The 7,005-nt window shown below is 39.8% G+C and overlaps 1 pseudogene; it reads left to right on the top strand.

Moving 5' to 3' along the window:
• Nucleotides 1-7,005, top strand: part of LOC106524056 (alpha-1-antitrypsin homolog) — a 27,407-nt pseudogene that overhangs the window by 16,576 nt on the left and 3,826 nt on the right.

Raw genomic sequence — 7,005 nt, 5'->3', positions numbered from 1 at the left:
TAATATCTTCTAAATTTAAGCAGGTGTTTAAATTACACAATAATTTTACTGGAGTAACTTGTCAATTTGGTTAAAAAAAACAGTAAAATTATTTTTTTCTTTCTGGGCAGAGAACTTCCTCTGCTATAATTTTTTCAAATAAATATATCAAAGCCCCTCAGTTGAAAACACTAAAATGATAGACCTCTGTTATTAACATAAAGCTGCTCTTTTTCCATTTAGAATCCTTTGCCAAGTCCTTTTTGGTCAGATGGACGAGCTCAGATTGTACAGATTTAAAGACAATTATAAACGCTGAGACAGAAGCAGCATGAAGACAGCTGATTCTAGATTCTGATTCTTACACAGAGGAAGATCAGAGGAAACATAAGCTGCCGAATGGTCATCAGCTGTGTAGTCAGCATTACATCACAGCTAAGCCACTAAGAATCTTATTTTTCGGTTTTCACAAAAAAAAAAAAGACACTGTTACACACAAAAGCAGTGCATTTGCTGTGTCATGTCTAACATATAGCTATAAGTGAAAACATTTTTTTCATCTTGTCTTATATTTTTTAATTATGTCACTTGTTCTTCCAGGATCAGATGCTTATGGAGAGATGTGTACACTCAAGTCGTTGACCCATTTCACACACTCTTTCATAACCCGGAGGCTTTTAAATCCTGATGATGAGAGTCATCTGTTTCTCTCCACTGGAATTCTCTGCCTCAACTACAGAGACAACTTGCCTTTTTCATGGATGCTTGGAACCATCATGGCCTAAGAACAGCAGTCAGTCTCCCTACCAACTTTGGACATCATTCAGGCATCTTCAAAATCCAGATCAGGTATGTGAAAGCAGATGATTGCATCAATTCAGAAGACATTATTTAAATTAACTTAAAAAGCCTAAAATTATATGGCTACATTACATAATATACATACTTAAGACCACTAGCGGAACAAATCAGAGCCGGGCTGGGGGCGGGGCAAATGACCGGGTCCTTTACACCAAATATAAAGCTCATGATAACATCATTTTATTCAACACATGCCTGCAACAGCAGGGCTTACAAACTTAGCACCACAGAGTGACTATTATTTTGAAGTCCATCAAATGGACATGATGTGTAACCTAGAGAAGAAAAAAATAACATTCAACAACACAAATTCAAAACAGTTCAGCACCATGGATAGCGGTCAAGTCATTTTGACACCAGCTTTATGTATTTCAACTCAGAAACTGTACCCTATCAGTAGCTAAAATTCAGTAAAGCTGACACAGCGGCCCACAGGTTCACAAACACAGTTTCAAAAAGAAGTACTACTCACCACTATTGAAGGACATAGGACTAACCTTACGCTCCGAGAACTCGTCCGTGACACTTTGATCTCTTATTCTGGACAAGTCCTCTCAGTCTCTCCTGTCCCAGTGTGTCCCACTCAAGTATCAAGTTATAGCCTACGGACTGTCTGTGATTTTTTTTCTCATTTTGCAGTTAGGCCTATACTGAAGTTAACAGACTGAAGAAATTTTGTTATTGATTAATTGAATATTAGATTCAGTTTTGTATTTTATTCTTTCTGATCATTTCAGTCTGTAAGGTTGAAGCTGACAAAGAGCTGGTATGTTATCATGTGTTCTTTCTCTTAGCCTAAACAAAACTGAGTGACATTCTGACGTCTGATGTAAAAGGTAACACCTCTGGGGTGTAACCAGGAAGGGATGAACATTATAAGCTCAATTCATTATAGTAGAAAGGAGTTGTCAGTGTTTTGCAGAGTGTCTGCTCAGAGCAGAACTTCCGTGTTTGTTTTGATTTGGCCCAAGGTTGTACGCTGAGGCCTGTGCTGCTGAGCGCTGAATGAACCTGATTGGAGCCAGAGGACTAAAAATAAAGTTTTAAAGAAGAAATCCAACTGAATCCTGTTTATTCGGACATACCATTTGGAACAACGCATATTTTTTCAACAATTTGGTGACTTCCCCAACGTGAAGTGTGATCTTGAATAAGCAGAGAACATTGGATTTTATTTTTGGCTGTTGAAGAACCTGAGAAGATTTTTGAAACATCATCTGCTGAGAGTGAGAGTGAGTACAGAAAAGCTTCAAGATGCCTCCTTTGTTTTCCATAGAGGATTTCTGCCAGCTTCTCCAAAAGGTGACGGTGTTGGAGCTCAAGATTCATCGTCTGGAAGAGATGAATGCTTTGGAGGACTCAACATGCGTTCGAAAGGATGAGAAGGCTGAGATGAGAGATCAACATGGATGAGGAGATGGAAGCTGCTTCTGAGGGTGAAGCTGTATGGAACTCTCTTTGTGCCAGACCAAAAAATCTCTCAGGAAGGATTCAGCTCTTAGATGACAACAAATGGCCAGAGTTACATCCATCCATCCATTTTCTGTACACGCTTCTTCCTTTTCAGGGTTTTCAGCTCAAAGCCAAAGCCAAAGCAAGTCCAAAATGAGACTTTCAAGAATCAAGAAATGCTGATTATCACAGATAAAATGGTGAATGAGATCAGAGGCTTCTGGAACAAGAAAAATGTCAAAGTTCTGGGTTTTGGTGATAAAGTATCTGACCTCACAGAGAAGATTCTGGAAATCACAGCAGAGTATCCAGCTCTGAATGCACTGATCATTCATACAGGAAGTTATGAAGTTATGAACCGACAGTCAGAAATCCTGAAGAAGGATTTTAATCAGCTGCTGAATACAGTTAAAAATCTCAACATGGATGTGTTCCTCAGTGGGCCCGTTCCTGCAGCCAGAGGAGGGGCCGAGAGGTTCAGCAGACTGTTTGCTCTTAATGGTTTTTTGAAAAGGTCCTGTGTTGACCACTCTGTGAGTTTTGTGGATAATTTTGATCTGTTCTGGGAGAGAAAACATCTCTTCAAGTCTGATGGAATGACTTTGAACCAACATGGATCAGAGCTGTTAGCTTCAAACATGAAGAATTTCCTGAACCAAGTTCCGGCTGGAACCAAACAGGAGAGTGATCAGCTGACGTCTGAGGCTGAAGGACAACAGGTGCAAGCTGAGACATCAATGGAAAACAACATGCAAGTGGCTGAACCAGAACCAGAACCACAGAGAGGGGAGTTGCTTCAAGCTGCTGAACTGGAAGAACATCTGGACTCATCATCATCACAAACAGAGGAACCAGAAAATGGATTTCCCCAACCWACAACTGAAGAAAAACTGACCACTTCTTCTCCACCTGAAGAACCCAAACCATCAACTGAGAATGAGAATGTAAAACCTACATCCAAGTAAAAAGTATACCGGATCGGAGACCGTTTTGAAGACCCTGTGAAAAGAGAACAGGAGCATTCAGATTATCGCACAAAGCTACAGGACCTTTGGATGAGGAATAAAAATAAATGGACAGAGAAGAAGAAACAAGAGTGGAAAGAAAGCATTATGGGTCTTATCCCTGATGATGAATATTTTTATGTCTGGGAGGATCAAAAATTGAATTTCTGGGGTTGGGAAATGTTTAGAAATATCCTGATTTAACAACAGATGTTGTAACTTCTCTTTATAAAGTTTTAATAAAATTTCTTATAGTTTTGACATATTTTAAATATGTCAAGAGAGGGATTGAATAAATTTTGCAACTGATTTATTGAATATTCAAGACCATTCTCTCCCAAATATTTTTTTGTTTTATGGATTAAAAAAACATAGGCCTAGTTTCAAACTTATTTAAAATTTCAGAGCCTGTAGGACGTTAAAACAATAAATAACCTAAAATAACAATTTTCCAACCCGCTCTGCCACAATAAATAAGTTCTTCTCTCCCTCCTTGTTTCTTCCTGCTCTGCCACAGGACTCTGTCCTGCACAGGTGCTGAAACCCGCGGCTGACAGCCAGCCTGTATCTCAACATCCCAGCTCGTGTGATTAATACGGAATATTTTATTTTAATTTTTGCTAAAATTATGGATTTCTGAGGCTCATTATACAGGTAAATGACTGAAGGGGTTGACATGCTGGTAAGTTTTAACTTAGAGAATGAGCGCTCAGAGGTTGAAACGGTGAAGAGTCAAATAAAAAGAAAGCGGTCCAGCCTCGGTGAAGTTACTGTTGGATGGAAGCTTTTTTAGCAGATCTGCAAAACATGTTGTTTTTGTTTATCTGGTCCCTGAAGAAGTTCTAAATCAAAGCAGACCGGGCTCTTCTGGATGCATTCGGGCCCGCTTTCTCCACCTGCCTCAGAGGGTCGGCTCCATACTGCCTCCGAACCGGTTCGGTCTCGTCCCGTGCTCTGAGGAGCTCGGAGAGGAATGCGCAGGAAATGTGAGATCGCACAATAAATCCAGTGATAAATGTAGAAGTCTGAGCAAAACAAGTCATTGTGTGGAAGTCGGGTTGAAACTGCATTACTCTCGGTCGACTTTCTGAAACTTCTGATTTCAGAATAAAATCCACGTGTATCATGTGTGTATGAATATGTTGTGAGCTGCATGTTTCCATCTGCTTCCTAATCATAATGATGCAATTTGAAAGCATTTATGTATAAATTTACCCATATAATTATTAATATAACAAACATTTTGGCAAAATTGCTCTTTCTTTGGGGATTTATTTTGTAAAATTGTAAGTTGTGCTCGTTCTTCTTCCTGTTGGTGCAGTGTGATTTTTGTAAATTGACTCTGGAGCAGCTCCGGCGTCGGGCAAAAGATGAACCTAATTTTGGCGGATCTGGGTCCACTCTGCACCACCATGAGGAGCAGTGTAAATACTGTCACTAATTTTAATGGTTGAATATTTACTGCAGAGGTTGGAACAGAGCAGAACAGCATGGTGTAAATTGAGGGTTAGGTTCTATCTTCCTCTGGGCCCGACAAGGTCCAGACGCACACTCTGGGCCCCTAATGGGCCCGGGCCGGAGGTGTGCCTCCCTCCCAGCCCCCCCAGAAGCTCCGCCCCTGCTTAGGATAACTTAATAGCTTAACATTTCAAGACTGCAATTTAAATTGTTTTATAAAATCTTTTTAATAAACCACAGCTTTTCATAAGTCAAGAAAGCGTATCTAATAATGACATTTTTATTGTCATCTGTGTTCAGGTGGAGGCAGATTACGGTATTGATTGGGATGGACCTTACGGCTTTGATGACCTTGGAGTTCAACCAGAACATTTTGAGGTACCCCAAGTGATCCTGCAGCGACACCTGGTCGAGGAGAACATGGCAATGTTCCCTTCATAGGTGCAGTCAGAGTCTATACAGAGACACTGCAGCAGCTGGTACAGTGACCACCTGAACTGGATGACTTCAGATCAGTTCAGTATGTGAAAATGCTTGAAAAATCAGGAAGCTCAACAGATAATGTTTAACTGTCTTTGTTACCTGAACTGACATTAGATACTTTTGTCAAAACATTGCATTGAAATGCCTTATGTGAACTTGTCCTTACTCTATTACTTCAATAACTCTCACAAGCCATTTTAAAGGAACATGAAAATTCAACCACAAGTTAATGTCACGCCAACCTCTGCTGTTTGGTCTGGTTAATAATCTCCATGATGCGTGCAGCAGGGGTTTTCTGGATCTTCTCAGCAGTGGTCTATGTGGGGCGAGGTGATCCCCAGCCATGCCGTGCTCATGGAGCCACAGAGGGGAGCTACCAGCAGATTATCTCTGGTGATTTCAGCCAACAAAGACTTTGCCTTCAGTCTGTACAGGGAACTGGCCAGTTCTGACTCTAAAGGAGAAAACATCTTAGTCCATGGGCTAGGGTGGCTCACTGTGCACTTCGATGTAGATGACATTTCATTAAGCAAATATCTGCTTGATGATGTCATCAGGGGGTCAAAAGGTCACAACCCCAACAAAGTATGACAATTTTCATCTTTTTAGTCTGTGGTTTAGGGTGGGTCTCCATGCACACCCCACTGCTGAACTTCTCTAGTGTTTTCATGTACCCTAGGGTCCACTTTTTCAACAAAAATGTGTTAACAGAAAAAGGTTGGGTCTCACTGCCCCCCAAGGACCACTTTGTGACCACACCCCTTTTCCATTCTGACCATCACAGTTAGGGGTACAGGGAACTTAACTGCCAATAACTTTGCTATAAACCAACCAGATTTTAAAAACAAGGTATCAGCAGATTTTTACTGATTAGCTCTTCAATTTAAATGACTTTTCATTAAACAAATGTGCAAACAATGATGTCATCAGAGGGTCAAATTGTCACAACCCCAACAGAAGATGACAATTTTCATCTTTTATCTGTTTTACCTCACAGATCCTAAATGTTCAACTTACTTAGCCTTCTCATGCACCGAAGGATCCACTTATTCAGAAAAAAGTCTGTTAACAAAATAAAAGTTGTATGTACTACTCCACAGGGAGCCGTTTTTGACCCCTACTCATTGTGTGCACAGTTCAGAATTTCCAGGATGTCAAACACATGTAGATTTACCACGTCAGAATAAAATGTCATAAATCTGGTGTTAAATGATAGATATTGACGTGGTCTCTCATTTAGATGTGCTTTTGTTGATTATTTATGCAACAGACCATGTTACCAGCCAGGAGTTAAAAATAACACATTAGACCATTGGTGAACATTCAGAAACAAGTGTTTGTTAAAACTGAAAGGCTTTCACAGAGTTATTCTTTGATTAGCTTGAACTTCAACTAATTCTAAAGAAGAATTAATGTAAAATTGGAGAAAATAATGTATCAATTTAATACAGCTTTATGTCTAATAGCATACCATACAGACACACAATGAGTAAGGGTGTGGTCAAAAACTGGTCCCTGTGGAGTAGTACCTACAACTTTAATTTTGTTAACAGACATTTTTCTGAATATGTAGAGCCTAACGTGCATGAAAAGGCTAAGAAAGTTGAATGTTTTGGATCTGTGTGGTAAACTCAGATAAAAGATGAAAATTTTCATCTTCTGTTGGGGTTGTGACATTTTAACCCCCTGATGGCATCATTCTGCGCATGTTTGTTTAATGAAATGTAGTTTAAATTAAAGAGCTAATCAATATGAATTTGCTGATACC

This window comes from Austrofundulus limnaeus, unplaced genomic scaffold, assembly GCF_001266775.1.
Source record: "Austrofundulus limnaeus strain Quisiro unplaced genomic scaffold, Austrofundulus_limnaeus-1.0 Scaffold175, whole genome shotgun sequence".
Classification (NCBI taxonomy): domain Eukaryota; kingdom Metazoa; phylum Chordata; class Actinopteri; order Cyprinodontiformes; family Rivulidae; genus Austrofundulus; species Austrofundulus limnaeus.
The sequence above is the reverse complement of the archived record's forward strand: the minus strand, read 5'-3'. Positions and strand labels throughout refer to the sequence as shown.